Below are 16,747 nucleotides of genomic sequence, written 5' to 3'. Positions count from 1 at the left end.
TTTACCTTTTTATTTTCCAAATTCTGAATACAGTATCAGGTAAATAATTTTGTAACTTGCCTAACTTTCATCAGCTCCCAGTAATTTTAAGCAACAATCACGTTAGAGCTTCAATATTTTTTTTTCTTTAGCTAATAGTAATAGACAATGACCCGATGAATAATGTTAAGGGCTGCAGAAGTTGTCAGCACCATGTACAGTAAATACACAATACAGTATTAATAGTTCTCTACTCAGTGTGTGATTCTGGTGTTAGGGCTGGTTAAAATGGGCTTACAGCATCGGCACATTTAGCAAATGCTAAATGCTTCTCTGCTAATGAACGGAGAAGTGTTTGGCATAATTTCTGGTCACTCAGTAGTCTTGAGCTCCCTAGGGGGACAAAGAAGCACCGAATGTGGCCAATCCTGGACGCTTCATCTAGCATACAGGATGAGGCGACTGGATCATTTACGCAAATGACCGGAAAAGCCAGTACCATCATTTGAATGGACAGCACTTAAGCAAAGGATGCCGTGCCTGCGCATTTAATACCCATATGAACCGGACCGTAAGCTACAAATACACTTTACATTTTTTTTACAAAAACATAAGAGATTTTTTGGGAGGGAAGCTGAAGAAAATTTAGGCCACCTTCTAAATATATTCGGTTTACACCGAATATGCAAATCAAGAGGTTTTTTTTTATTTTTTGCACCATTATTAATGCTAATAATAAACCAGTAACACTACATTTTCTTCCATGTCTTAACATAGGAGTATCTTGACATAACATGGGCAGTCTCGGTGGAACAAATGAGCATCATCTGTATTAGTGACTTGAAGAAAACTTTAGTGAAGATCTGCTAATTACTGCTTGTTGTAGTCCTGTCTTAGGGGTAGTCTTCATCTAATATCAGTGGGTAACAGCAAAGTTAGGAAGAATTTCAAACCGTTTACTTTCAAGTGTGAAGTGCTGATATGCAATGCTGTACGCAGCCCAAGTGGGAGAACTTGACTGTGCCTTATAGCTTCCTTTTTAAAGTCCTTTGTGCTACCAGGAGTCCAAAACATTTACATGATCAATAACTGCAGCTGCAGGAAATTATTATTACTATTAATTTATTTATTTTTTTTCCTTCTGCTGACAAGTGCGAATATATTGATTTGGCTATTTACTATTTTTATTCTGTTTCTTGCCAGTCGATAAGCAAGATCAAGAGCGTACCACTTTTTTTTGTATCCCTGCTTGTAGTTTGTTCTCAAGATACGTTTTGATTAATCACAAATGCACTCGGGGTCACTGAGAGCAAATGTGTTTGTGGAGTGTCAGCTGAGGCTGTCAGATAAATATCTTAAGCTTGGCCAGGGTTCATGCGACAGCTTCAGGCTTGGCCAAACGGCTCCCCTTGCTGAGGAAGATAACAGCCACGCTACAGGCAATGGAGAGTTTCGCTCACTGAAAGGGCTGACCTTGCCACTTGTATCTTCAGGCAGGTGAAATGGGTTATTAAGTGACACATTTTAATTTAAGGGTTTTTTTTACTTTCATATTTGAAGAACCATGAATATTCAGCACCGTGGATCAGCCTTGAGCATTGATCTAATGTGCTTTAAAGGAAAGGAGTCCTTGTTTAAAAACATTGAAACTGAAGGTTTTTGTTCGATATAGGAAATGATTCTTCTGCATTTACCACAGTTCTGTTATTTCCTTAGTATAGTCGCAGCTCTTATCTGTGCAATCTTTGAGATCACAGGTGAGAACTTTAAGAATAACTCCACTTCCATTCACAAAGAACTATATTGTATGCCAGTAATTGGTGCGTTAGAATTAATTTTTTGTAAAAATTACAAGCATTGGTGCTGGTAATGCATTTTAATGACTATCTGCAGCTAGATGTGCATTGCAACCTTTTCAAGACAGCTCAGATCTACTTGTTACTTTGCTGAAGTACAGAGTACCCAGGAAGCTCATGGTGAACCAGAACTTCTAGGAGTGTGTAAGGGCCTACAGTGGACCTAAAAGCCCTCTTACTAAAATGCTACGGAAAAAAAAGTTTGCTTTCTTAAAACAAGAAAGTATTTGCAATAATTCAGGTTGGAGTGAGCGCTCTAATATTAACAAGCTGACACATCATTGAATTCCAGCGGATCTGGAGGTGTGGCTGGCTTTCAGGGACAACAATGGGTAATTTGCATATTTCAGCAGTGATGCACTAGGAGACATCTCGGAGCCCACGCCAACCTAAATTATCACAAATACTTTGTTTTAAGTAAGTAAACTTTTCTTTTACTTTGCTAAAGAAACCTGAGCTGCTTGCAATAAACCTCTGCCTGCAGTTAGCGATTAACTGAGCTTTTGTTATTTTGGTAAAGAATTGGTCAGAAATGATGGCAATATGAATGCAGTAAGTTAAAAATACTGGAGGGAAATTTGCACTCATCAGCCAGGAAGCTGAGCATGGGATGTACTTGGACATTCCAACACGACAATGATCCAAAACTCAAGGCTAAGTCGACCTTTCATTAGCTACAGCAAAATAAAGTGAAAGTTCTGGAGTGTCCATCTCAGTCTCCTGACCTCAATATCATTGAGCCACTCTGGGGAGAAGATAGAACCTCAACCACAACTATGACAAAAGACTTCAAGCTGTCACTGATATTAACCTCCCTGGCAGAATGATTATTTCTGGATTTTAGTGTCTGAAAGCAGTGCAAGTTTTTCACACCCTTTTAGACCCTAAAATCATACCGCTAGATAGATCTACGGCAGCCCTACACATTACACACCTCCAATGGATCCAGCTCGGGATTACCGGTCCTGAGCTGCGGATTTCCGTCCCAAGCCTGACTCGAGGTTACCGCTAAGGAGGTTAAAGGGGTCAATACATAGTATTAAAGAGGCACTTAAGCCTAACAAAAAAATTAGTATTACTCACCTGGGGCTTCTACCAGCCCCCTCCAGCAGTCCCATGCCCTCGCAGTCACTCATGGAGCCTCCTGTCCCCCGCCGCCAGCTAGTTTTGATTCGCCAACAGGCCTGGTGACACATACTTTTCTTCGCGTTCCTGTCTGCAATATCGCTATTGCACATGGGAACGTGAAGAAAAAGACCCATGGCCAGGCCTGTGCTGGCGCAGTGAGCCTGTCGGCTGAAAACTAAACTAGCTGACGGCATGGGACAGGAGGATCCGCGAGTGACTGCGAAGGCACGAAATGGCTGCAGGGGGCTGGTAGAAGCCCCATGTGAGTAAAACTGATTTTTTTTTTGTTAGGCTTAAGGATCCCTTTAAGAATTGGGGTATGTAAACTTTTGATCAGGGTCATTTGGGCAGTTTGTGTAGTGATTATGATTTAAAAAGAGTAAATACAGTTGTTTGACAATAAATGGCTTCAGACAACCAGCATTTCCAGCTGTAGGTGTATACTTCATATTCCTACATGTAACTACTTCTATGTTACGTCAGAAGCTGGTCTGTCTACCTTTCATTGCTGTGAATGTAACTTTATTGTGACCTCAAGTTACATTTCAATAAATACTTTTTTGGTTAAAAAAAAAAACCATTAGCAGCGTCCTGGAACTGAGCTGCCTCACATACGGTAGTAAAAACAGAGACAGCTGAAAAATGATCACTAGATAGATTTTAATATATAAATACAGCAGCTATGCAATGCAATGACAGCTTTCAGAGCAGATAAACTGTACTTTGGGAACTTGTAATTTATAAACAGACAATATTACTTGTGCACAAAAGCAAATATGATAACTGTATGGATAATACAAAGTAGGAAAACACATTTTTATTGAATGTTATGATGGAGTTTTATCGCACTTTAATACAGAAATGAGTGAGAGTGCATGTACTTCCCTTAGAGCTGATTCACACCACATGTGATATAATGCTACATACATAGTATGCAGTAAGCAAGGACTTCACATAGAAAAAGGTTTCTGTCATATATTACATTGTAATAGGAGACTGCACTGCAACACAAATTTTGGGCATGAATGAAATGTTGGAAAATGTGTCACTTTCTTTTGTGAAGTCTTGCTCACTTGTCCCAATATCCTTGAAACAGGCTCTTGTGCATCAGGACAAGTCCATATATGAGAAGAAAGTGGAAGAATTGTTGTTCCCCATAGAGAAACATTTGTTACATGACCCAGAATATGACCAGTGGATAAGACAGTCTATCAGGGGACAGAAGTGTATAATACTGTATTATAGAGCAGGAAATTACCACTAAACCCACGGAGAAACGCACATTTTACAAACAGACACCTATTTGTTCTTCATTAATTTGTATTTGGTTTATTGTTTCCAAATAGAAAGTGTCAGACTAGCTCAGAGATTGTCTTATTGATTTTGAAATACAAGCAATGCGGAGGAAAATGCAGTATACATTACATGAATATATAGTGGTGATAGGAGCAGAAAGGTCATGTGGAATGTTACTGATCTCAGAGAGAGGAGAGTTTAAAAAGAAGGTTCACTGGGTGTATTAACGTGGTCATTGGTATCAATTGCTGCAATGTATGACAAGGGTATACTAACAGAAAACCAACCAGTATAAGATGAGCTAGGTTTGTAATCCAAAAATATGTCTCTATAGTCACTTTACTGATCACATATTAACAGCACAAGAAGGGGTGAAATTGTGAATAAACCATATCAATCATCTACAAGTATGAGGTGACAGTTCAAATCCAGACTGAAAAGCCACTTGTTTCGCCTGGCATTTGTGGACTTGTAGAATTCTTCCTCTGTGCCAACATTTACCAATCAACCAATTACTGGTCAGAGCCATGTTCATGGCCTTTGAGTCCTATGGGAGAAAAGCGCTTTACAAATGTTGTTGTTTGTTGTTGTTTTTGTTGGATAGGTCAAGAATGTCATGTCTGTGAGTTCTATTCAGAATCCAACTTGCTTGTAGAGAAAAGAGAGGCAGCGCTGTTAAACCAAGCTGCACCTGATCCATACTAGCTATGAAGGGCAACACAGACCATGGGCACATACTGTGCTCACTATGGCCTCAACAGGTGCTGAAAACCATCTGGCATGGTGCTTTCTGGCATGGCGCTCTCGGATGAAATACTGCACATAGGAGAGCTCCGGAGGGACACAGAGCCATACCAACTTGTACACACGGATCCTCACCGCAGTTGGTGGTGCTCCGACAATTGACTGCAGACTAGATATTGACTACATTTACCAGTTTGACTTTTCTCTGGCTGCATTGCCCCAGACACCTCTTACATAACTGAATTCATATCTATACTGGAATATATTTATTCAACCTTCAGGCAGCATGAATTATATACATGCAACTCCCTCAGCAGCAATAAATGATCTGAACTGCTATTCCTACGGCTTGAAATACTGGGTGTTAATCAAGTGCTATGAAGACATTATTTCTATCATTACTGGCATGTAAATGAATGGCCCCACATAGCAACTTTATATTCTACACTATTCCTGAGCCAGCAGAGAACGTTTCATGTCTATACTGTACAGCGTGACAAGACATGGCCTCTGACCCGTGAAACATATTGAAGAGGGCATTATTTCCCTAAGACAGTCATAGCACTCGTGTAACCCTCTTGGCCTGCTCTTTCTGTTTGTGACCTCTTATAATACGTGACTAGTGTGGCACATCACACATTTATATCATTTTCAGTCTGACTTATCAAGCTCCCTTACACTTTATTAGTATATGTTCCATCATTGTTATTTCTTGTGTCTTATTGTAGTGAATATATAATATTTATGTAGTTTCTAATGACCACAACAATAGTTGATGGTTAATAATTAGCATTCATTAAAGTCCTGCCCCCTGGAGGCATGGGCATAACCACAACTTGGGGCCCCCACCCTGGGATTCAAACTTGCCCCTGTGTGGCCGGTAAAATGAACACACACACACCTTTCCCCCAGCACCACCTCCCCACATTTCAGAGTTGCACAGAGGAGCAGTATAATAATTACCTGCACCAGCACTGTGTTTTGTCTCCTCTATTCTTCCTGAAAGCCACACACACTATGCGTGGATACCACCAGCTCCCGTTCACGTGACGTGTAGGGAGCACAAGTATGCAGCAGGAAGCATACATGTCATGTGACCAGGACCCAGCAGTGTGCAAGCTTCATTTCTAGCTAATATATTAATGATGATATTAATGGATGATTAATATCATTAGCAAGGGTCAATGAGATGCTAATAATTCTTGCTTGAATGCCAATTTCATGCAGACTGTATACCGCAGGGCTTCCCAACCCTGTCCTCAAGTACCACCAGCAGTACATATTTTTCAGGAAACTACAAACATTCACAGGTGGGTAATTAGTGTCTCAGCAGAGCTGATTACCTCTGTGTCTTTGCACAAAACATGTACTGTTGGTGGGCCTTGTGGACTGGGTTGGGAAGCCCTGGTATACAGCATAGAAGCAATCAAAATGAATAGGGAGTTCATTTAACTGGTCCAGTTCAAAAGCTGCGTACAATTTACATGAAATTTCCATGCTAGCTGGAATTATAAGGACCTGTTTCCACTAGACACGAATCACGGCCGTTTCCACACACAATTGCGGATGAAACAAAAGGCTGCATCTGAATCACATGCCATCATGCATGCTGCAGATTTCTGAAGAACACATCTGCACGGGTTCCCCCAAACCCTGTTAGAATCTTATTGACCATCTAAAGTAGTCATCATGTTTATGGAGCCAACTTTGAAATGGTTTTCATACTTCTCCACAGATCTCTTACTTAGGATTTGTTATCAATGACTCTTGCAGGTAAATTAGTACACTGAATATTCCCTCAAAGAGTTTAACATGCCTCATTGACATTTGTACGATTTGGCACAAGGCGTTTCATCCTGCAAAATCAGGAACCTGCTGCTTCAGGGAACGCAACCTGTCTTGGAGTGTCTGTAAATAAGTAGAATTTCCATTACCTTACCACTCTAATGATGTGAGGAACACTCACACTTGTGTATTTGATAGCAATCTGCAGTTTAACATAGGAAATCTTTTGCTGTTTTATATAGCGATGCCGTGTATCAGCATGGGGATGTAAGCCCAGTGCAGTTCATTAGAGTGCTTAGGTGTTTGTCAGAACAGAAGGCGGCGATAAGGCTGTGTACAGTAATACCTGCATAACACTGAAAATCTGTCTCTGTTTTGTAGTGCTAAAGGCAAAACCTTGTGTCATCTGGTAGTGCATAAATAAATAAAGTCTCTGCAGACTCTGGGCACTTGTGATGTATCTAAGAGGAATGCATTGGCCCCCTCCATGGTGTCCAATCATCCTAACCTGATCGTTGTCGTGCCTCTAATGAAGCTCTCACCATCATGGCTAAAAATCACAGCCACTAATTAGACATCACGATGGTACCAAGAAAACATACGTGAGGGAGAAAAAAACATTCCTGCTACGAGTTCCCATCAGATCTCCGGGAAATTAGACATCTTTAATATTTTACATTCCGCACAGAGCTTCATCTGAAGGTGTATTTTGGATGTAAATCTTTTAAGAGAATGTATTTGTAGCATTCCAGTAGACACTTATATTGTGGCTAATTTCAGAGGCCAGTTCCGTTACTTTAACATAGAAATGTAAGGTAAGGCAGAGCATGTGTTGCGTTCATTTTGTGCTTTATTACGGGCCTTCTCCATCAAACACTGATGTCCCCAAAACAGTCTAGGGACAGTTTTGGGTAACAACCACTTAAACTGCTTGTAGGTTAGTTAAAAATCAACTATGCTGAAATGCTTTTCTATTTGTACGTTAAAAGCACTGTGGAATATGCAGTATGTACAGTATGCTACTGACAGATGATTCCAATATTTGTACTTCTTTTGAGTGAACACAGTGGCGTAGCTAAGAAGCTATGGGTCCAAGTGCAAATTTTACATGGAGCCCCCTCCAGCACTCTATACATGAAGGAAAGAAGGGGAACACTATAATGATTACTACTATTCAAAGCATCTATAGAAATGATTATTACCAGCACAGGACCAATAAAGAGCTAATACTGCAGTTGAGGGAAGGCCCCTCTGGCCCAAGGGCCATGGTACGGTCGCAACCTCTGTATCCCCGATTGGTACGCCACTAGGTGAACAAATAAAAACAAGATAATTTCAACTGGACCTTTTTTTATGACATGCTTTGTTGTTACCACAGAAAATTTCATATGAAATGAGGAGTAAATACCAGTAAACACTTATATTTACAGATAATGTAAATATACAATCTTTACATTCTTCTCAAATAAATGTCTATTTGTTTCTTCCCCAAATACTTAGCCTTAGCAACACAGCTGCAAGGATTATAGCTAATATTGCTGCAGATTCTAACCTTGTCTTGTTCTTGGGTAAATCCAACACATTGCACTAATTTCCTTTTTGTAATAGAATGTCAGCCTGCCATAATCACTCATTCAGTCCCACGTTTCTAAAAAAAAAAAAAAAGTACAGGAAGGATGACCTAATAAACATACATAAAGTCAAATGCTGGCATTAGTTTGTACTCATCTTTCCCTACACCAAACTACTCCACAGCGGTAGCACATGTAAAAGTTTGTACTGTTTCTGCTTTTTCACATTGTAATCTTTCCTCACATATACAGTGTATGCTAGGTCTGCTTCAACAAGAGGTCATATTTTAATGATCTCATATTCTTTGTGTTTTTCTAACTATGTTTTAAAAATGCTTTATGCTGAACTATGCTATGGGTCCTGACCTGACTCACAGGCTGAAAAAGGTTAAGGACCTCTGTTTTTGTCGGACTTTGATCACTTGTTCCAGACATAACATTAAATACAATAATATGTACACATTACCTTACATGTGCATGTCCCAGTGAGCAACAATTCCACCTGACATCTGAGTCCATTTTCCCCTCATGTTAGACCTTTGTATTTTTTTGCGCTGTGGTATCAGTTACGGTATGTTTCAACATGTTTAGTATATGGCCTGTGAGAAAAATACAAGAGATATAAATACCCTGCAGCAGATATAAATACACTACCCATTGTGAAATAGCCTTTGATAACCCTGTTGCTGTATAAACAATTTTAGCAGAGGCCATACTACACATGTTCCCGCTTCAAAAATTCAAAATTCAGCTTCTAGAGAGCAAATGGAGCCAGGTGTACCAAAACCAGTGTGGAGACTTCCTAACACTGCTACTACCTACTGAGTGCGTCCTTGTGGCTGCAGCTCTGGTGCTTTGAGTCCGCCAGGAGAGAAGCGCGATATAAATGTTCTGTGTCTTGTCTAATACACCTGCTTGTATTGTTTACATCACAGCACTGCAGGTTGGGACTTGGGGCTGCAGTGTTAATATTGAATAATCAACAAATCCCAAGAAATGAGCTAGGGTCACTTCTGTAAAACAGGCAGTGCATGGCTGATCTTATAGTTTATCGTCTAATGGTGCCCATACACGTTGCAATAAAAATGTAAAATTTTCCCATTTATTCGACCAAAACGATTGAATCGAATGAAAGTTTAAAAGAATCTTTTTTTCGATGAAGAAAAAAATTATCGATTATCCAGTTTTTTCAATAAAAATCCTATTGGACATGTTGGAAAAATCTTTATATTCGAATGGAAAAATCGAACAAAATTAATCGAAAAAAATGAAAAATTGTACCATGTATGGGCACCATTAGACATTGGAATATGTCTGAGAACATGACATATGATTTTAGTGTCTTGAGATGGACCTCTGCTTCTGTACTAATCTTGAGGGGTGCTGAGACTCCTTGTTTTTTAGATCTGGAACTGAGCAGGTGTTTTATAGCACACAGTACTATGTTGGCATGTCTGGTTAGAAAATCTGTGTAGAAGTTTGTGTGTATGTACAGCAAGACAAGATCAGCAATTAGGTTTCCTTAAAGGGATACTGTAGGGGTCGGGGGAAAATGAGTTGAAGTTACCCGGGGCTTCTAATAGTCCCCCGCAGACATCCTGTGCCCGCGCAGCCACTCACCAATGTTTCGGCCCCGCCTCCGGTTCACTTCTGGAATTTCAGACTTTAAAGTCTGAAAACCACTGTGCCTGCGTTGCCGTGTCCTCGCTCTCTCTGATGTCACCAGGAGTGTATTGCGCAGGCACAGACCATACTGGGCCTGCGCAGTACACTCCTGGTGATAACAGTGGGAGCGAGGACACGGCAACGCAGGCACAGTGGTTTCCAGAAGGCGGGGCCGGAGCATCGGTGAGTGGCTACGCGGGCACAGGATGTCTGCGGGGGACCATTAGAAGCCCGGGTAACTTCAACTCATTTTCCCCTGACCTCTCCCTACAGTGTCCCTTTAAAGAGAGCCCGGGGTGGGCTTAAAAAAAAATATATATATTCTACCTGATCCGGGGGGCTGAGCGGATCAGGTAGCCGCCAAAACCACTGCTCCTGTGGGCCGTACTGGCACACTTTCACTTTTGTGACCTCTGGGTCACAACGCTAGCAGGAGAGAGATCTCTGTCTTACAGCAGCGTGCAGGGAGGTGGGGGAGTGGCAGGGGGCATGGCCAAAGAGAGAGCTGCCCAATACAGCTCTGGAAAGCCTGAGGGAATGCCCCTAGTGGGTGTTTTGAGCAGGGAATCCCTTTCCTCTATTTACTCTCAGAGATAATGACTAATATTGTTGCTGATTTCGGGGGGGGGGGGGGGGGGGCTATAGCGCGGCGTGGGGGGGGCAGAGAGTGGCGGTGGGAGGACACAGAGGCAGGTCATGTGGAATAGAACATTCCTCTGTGTCCCATCTGCCCCCAAGGAACCTCTTCGGGTTCTCTTTAAGATGTCAACATATCTCTAGGACAAGTGTTGTATGAACCCATGCTCTTACTAAGCAGAGGGGAGGAGGTGTGACAATGCGGTGCATGTTGGAGCGGCTTCTGGCAAGTGAAGTTAGGAGGGAAGAATTCGTTTTTTGCTATTTTTTTAGAGAGCCAGTATTTGAGATATTTAAATGACAGGTGGGGCGCAGCTGTACAAAGGCTAAATTCTTAACTGAGATGGTCCCAAATTGCTGTCTCTATCCTGTGTAAAAACCTTGCAGTGATCTGCAGAGGGAGCTCAGACACATACATGTAAAATGGGCATTGTGGGAATTTGGTTGCTGTAGCTGAAATAGCTGCTCGTAAAATATCTGTAAAATGATCAATGTTTCATTACTGGCAAGTGGTCATTCCAATAATAATAGATCTGTAAATGTTACTGATATTTTACGATCGCTAAACCTAACCTTGTTCTCACATGAGCCCCCTCTCTACCGATGCCTAACCAGACCCGACCCCAATGATGCCTAACCTACCCCCCACTCCAATGCTTAATCAGGCTGGGCCCCCCAAAAACCTTGTTGCCTGAGACTCTGTTGTGTCTATTACATCATACATGTCATACATAGTATGTGGGATATGTCTGCTGTCCGTACTTATCATGTACCACACAACCTTGCGGTCTGCATGTTGGTGGCCAAGGGCCACAGCAGATGGTTAACTCACCCATGTTGCTGCCTCTTACCCATGCACTTCATTTAGACTTTAACGTAAACCTATCACTTGATCATGGTACTTAACACAATGACCTTGTTAAATATGGGAAGGTGAGCGCCATCAAATTTACCACAATCAAATGCACGTAATGAAGAGCTTGAAAGCTACTTGCCACTTCTGACTCTCTCTTTTTGAAGTCGGTGGAGTATGTCCTGATCAGAAAGCAGAAACAGAGCTTAAGGGCTTGTTCACACCTAGGACGTTTTCGCCTTTTTTTAAGCGCCATTTCAAAATTGCCCTAAAATGTAGTGAACAAACAAATCGCTTTGCAAAAGTGCTTAGAAAAGCACTTTACAAAAATTCGTAGCATGCAGGTAAGCGGCGGGAGGCGCTAAAAAAAAAACACTCACAAAATTGCAAAACACTGGCCTCAGCGATTGCGATTTTAGATGTGAACAAAGCCTGATAGCTGGCAGTCTGTATACCCTGCATCAATTTCACTGAGGGTGGTGTCTATCCCAGACTCTCTTTCCCTGTATATAGCCATGTCAGAAGATTAAAAAAAAACCTCCCCACAGGAGCTAGTGTTAATTGGTTTAGCAGTAGCCCATACATTTTACTGCCCACATGCTTTTATTTTTTTGTACTCGGGCCTCCTCTCCCTACTGGTGTCCATCCCCCTCAGCTTGTGGCACCGTCCTCATAGCTGAGGAGAAGAGCCTGTCAGGTGGGAACAGAGGCCTCATCAATGTATGGAATCAGTGCGGGAGTGTGGTAGGCGGTGTGAGATAGTGTTGCTGTGGTAAAGGTTTTTTTTTTCATGTATTTAGAGGACTTGAACATTATCATGCCACATCCTAATTGCAACCCTCTCCTTTCCCCAAGTCTCTAACACTAACTAACAATTTCAGCTAATCTACATTAACTTTTAACCCTATCTCAGCAATAGCCAACCTGAGTAATAGTACCTAACAGTAATCTCCACTCCTGATGTCATTTAATTAAGGTGCCCATTAATGATGCATTTTTTTAGTGAACAATGATATTTTCAATCCGATTTTTCAGAATGTATGAAAAGAAAGCAGCTGGTGGATCCAATTGATTCTGATTGACCGTATTGTCTATTGTTTCCATAAGGAATTTGTTGATCTGCATGGCTGATTTAGATATACAGTAGATATGATTGCAACAGGATAAAGTGGTATAAAACTCAACATTTATTTTTTGCTCTCAAAGATTATTTACAGCCTTAAACCTACTACCACAAAAAATTGTAGCAGGACAGCATTCAAACAGTTAAACACAGCACTTTATTCTTCAGTGGAAAGCTCCTTGCTTCAGTGGGCAGTTTCTGGCCTCATCTGAAGAGGTGATAACATCTTTTGTTTACATTCCTTTTGTCAGATACATTTAGTAAACAATAGCAAAGTGCTGAAACTGGACTCTCTTTGCTTCTAGTATGTGTGCAGCTGAGAAGTGATCACTAGATAGAATTTAATATATAAATACAGCAGCTATGCAATAAAATGCGACGGCAGCTTTCAGAGCAAATAAATTGTACTATGGGACGTTGTAATTTGTAAAAAGACAATATCACTTATGCACAAAAGCAAATGTAACTGTAGAGGTAATAAAAAGTAGGAAAATACATTTTTATTGAATGTTATGGCAGAGTTTTATCCCACTTTAAGATACAATCATAAGTTGGATTCTTTAATGTTGCGGATTGGTTAAATCTGATCTGTTCTAAATTATGTATTGAAACTTGTTTGCTAAAAATCTAATTGTTAGGACTCTATACGTGTTTCCATGCACATTTCGGCAACGGATTCTCAGGTTGATTCATTAAAGTGTACGAGAGACGATAAAAGATAAAAATGTTAATCATACCTGGGGCTTCCTCCAGCCCCATGCACACGGATTGCTCCCACGCCGCGGTCCTCAGTCTTCTACAGCTCTGGTACCGGGTCCTGTAAGTTCTGCCAGTCGCGGCCAGTCTGCGCTAGAGAAGTGTGCTCTCGGCTGCCAGAGAGATACGTAGAGAGCGCACTTCTCTTGCGTCAGATAACTGGCTGAAGTTACAGGACCCAGTCCCGGAGCTGGAGAAGACTGAGGACGGCAGCATGGGAACAATCCATGCACATGGGGCTTGAGGAAGCCCCAGGTATGTATAACATTTTTATCTTTTATAGTCTCTGGTTTCCTTGAAGCTGTGCTGCTAAAGCAGCTCATCTTAATGTGAGGAGTGTGTGTTGTACGCACGTTATGCGCGGTGGTGCAGCTAATAACGGACGCTCCACTCGTCCCACACTAAGCAGTGTCGGGTCCAGGGGTTTTCTAGGACGTTATCCCGGAGCTTTGATTGGCCCAATATATGCTGCCTGTCTTCTGCTTTAGCAGCGATGCTTAATGAATCAACCTGATGGTGTGCAACACGCAAGAACACTTTATGTGCTGCACACCCATTTTCAGCAAAGTGCAAGGTAGGATCAGCAGTGAATTGCATGGCAACGAAGATGACATGGAGTCACCTACATCACGTTCCGTTCGCACAGCCATCTACATTTGGTAGTGTGAACAAGGACTTAATGGGCACCTTTACAACTACATGAAGTGCTAACTAGCTGCTGCATTTAAATAGACCCCACCAAGATGATATTCTTCACAATGAAAAAAACGATTTATATTGTAGGCAGGGTGCAGCTTGTCATTCTCAGGGACAGACCTTGCACTCTGGAGCTTCCACACATATTTCTATATATGAAAATGGCTACCTAACACAACCATTTGCAGAATAATCCTGACAGCTATTATGCTCCGTTATAAAGATATATGTGCAGTTATAGGTCATAAAATTCCAAGCACAAAACTGGACAGTTTATTATCAGTCTTAGTCCTATTGTACACTACGTTTGTCCTGTCACAGCCAATTTTAAGGTGAAATATTATATTATACTTAATTGAAAAGGATTGTTGCCCTTTATGCTGCATCCCTAAATTCTTTTGTTGGCTGAGGTTCCGGATCTCAGAGGATGCATTTGCCCTCACATATTTTCCGTAGCTAAAAAATGTACTTGCAGCCAAAAAGTGTCAGGTATCGGATGTGTTCACTTCCTGCATAAATTGCTGGTCTTCCAGACAGTATTACTTTTCTCTTTTTTTGTTACATGTGGTCAAGTCACCCAAAATGAATACTGGGTGTTTGGCTCCATTTAATAGGGCAATGAAGCAATGTAAAAAACACAGGTGGGTCTGGGGACATGGTCAGTGGTGTTTTTCCATTCCACTTACCCCTTCCCTGAATGGGGAGTATAACATATATGCAAACAATAAAAATGATGATTCCTTAAAGGAGACATGCAACATACATACTTATCCAGAGGCTCTCACTGGACCTGTGGGTTTCAAGTGACAGTTATCATAGCTTCCAACTGTCCCACTTTTGGAAGGACAAGGCCCTCTTTGGGACCACAGTCCATCTGTCCCTCTAGCTTACTAATTTGTTCCTCTTTCAGGACTGATGTACAGATCAAGTGTGCTTAATTGGCTTTAAACTTTATTCCCATGCATTAAATGTATATATTTTTTATTTTCATATGTTAATATAAAGGAAAATGATCCAGGATAGAATGGACCAGTGTGGTTTAAAGGGAACCTTAAAGGACACCCGAAGCGAAAATAAACTAATGAAATAAACAATTGCATCTATCTTCCTTCTCATAAAAATGACAGCAAACAGGTCAATGACCTCGGGATCATTTCCACATTCGGTATATTACGCATTACTGTGCACCCGCTTTCCCAGCGGCCGCACATCCTTGATTGCGCCCCTGCAGCTGGAAGCGCTCTGCGCATGCGCATGACATCACGCCGAGCACTGCTGGCTGCAGGCACACAATCAAGGACGCGCAGCCGCCAGGAAAGCGCCTACGCAGTCATGTGTAATATGACAAATGCAGTAATGATCCCAAGGTCATTCCCCATGGCCTGTTCGCTGCGAACATTTCGGGCCTTCTCTAGTCTTAAACTGTTTTCCTATTAAACTATTATTTTTTTTTATTTATATAGCACCAACATCTTCTGTAGTGTGCTGTACATAGTACAAAACAAATAATGGGGAACAAATATACATAATACAAGACACTGTACAGTCATGACATTGAATAGTGGAAATACAAATACATACGTAGTTGATGTGTAGTTGGTACATGTGCATATGTTAAATTACAGCAGTATGAGAAACACTAGGAGGAGGTCCCTGCCCTTGTGAACTTACAATCTAGAAATTAACACTCATGGGGCTTGATTCACTAAGACAAATAGCATGCCTTACCAGAGTTAACACGCCTTATCAGAGAAAACACGCCTTATGAAAGTTAACACGCCTTATCAAAGTTAACACACCTTATCAGAGTAGCATAGCGAGCACTACGAACGGGCAGGACGAGTGGAGCTCTCGTCATTGCCAATTAACGGGCATACTTCCGTAGCGCTCGCTATGCTACTCTGATAATGCGTGTTAAGTTTGCTAAGGCGTGTTATCTCTGATAAGGAGTGTTAACTCAGATAAGGCTGTTGACTCTGATAAGGCATGCTTTGTCTTAGTGAATCAAGCTCATGGTCTTGAGGTTATCCGTTTCTTAGCTTTTAAACTGTTTTTAACTATTTTAATTATTTTAGGGTGCCTCGCTCCTAGTACTGCTAACTTCAAAGGATGTTCCTGTAGTAAGGTGCAGCTCATGCATCTGGCTCCCTTGCCTCTCCATAGAACAGTATAGACTGCTCGTCAGGAAGCAGAACAGAGTGTCTGTACAACAATTGTTGCCAATTCTGTCATCATTTTGGGTGACCGGTATTGAAATTGTGCACAAAGCTTTAAGATCAGCCACTTCTTTGTTACCTGAGCACTTTAAGCTGCCTATAAGCAAGTACTGTGTCTGTTGGTAGACATTTAAGGATAAGGATGGATTATCAATCTATCTTTTAATCTGTTGACTTGATCACATGGTGCACTGTGCAGACAACACGCAGAAAATTGTGAGGTTATTTTGCCGTAGTCATCCTGTTTTTCTTTTTAGACCTCACAGCCTGGTTTCCCCATTGTTTACAGAAAAGCATTCATAATGACATGCATATTATCAACGCAGAAATGAAACACCCCATGAAGTCCATCTACTGCTTCAAAACACGTTGCATTCAGTAGTTGCTCAGACACAGTGGCTGTGTTGCACACATAAGGATTCTGGGTATTGTCATGTAAATGA

The 16,747-nt window shown here is 41.3% G+C and overlaps 1 protein-coding gene and 1 long non-coding RNA gene across 3 annotated transcripts in view; one reads left to right on the top strand and one right to left on the bottom strand.

Annotated features, from left to right (window-relative positions):
- The window catches only part of ARB2A (ARB2 cotranscriptional regulator A), a 651,099-nt gene that overhangs the window by 556,042 nt on the left and 78,310 nt on the right, over positions 1-16,747 (top strand). The window lies entirely within an intron of this gene.
- LOC137527053 (uncharacterized) overlaps positions 1-16,747 on the bottom strand; it is a 99,887-nt gene that overhangs the window by 47,682 nt on the left and 35,458 nt on the right. Inside the window, exons 2-3 of the long non-coding RNA XR_011023129.1 lie at positions 8,826-8,958; positions 8,341-8,436 (exon numbers count right to left, since the gene is read on the bottom strand). This is a non-coding gene — a long non-coding RNA (uncharacterized lncRNA). The remainder of the gene's footprint in view (positions 1-8,340; positions 8,437-8,825; positions 8,959-16,747) is intronic.

This window comes from Hyperolius riggenbachi, chromosome 1 (genome assembly GCF_040937935.1).
Source record: "Hyperolius riggenbachi isolate aHypRig1 chromosome 1, aHypRig1.pri, whole genome shotgun sequence".
NCBI lineage: Eukaryota > Metazoa > Chordata > Amphibia > Anura > Hyperoliidae > Hyperolius > Hyperolius riggenbachi.
The sequence above is the reverse complement of the archived record's forward strand: the minus strand, read 5'-3'. Positions and strand labels throughout refer to the sequence as shown.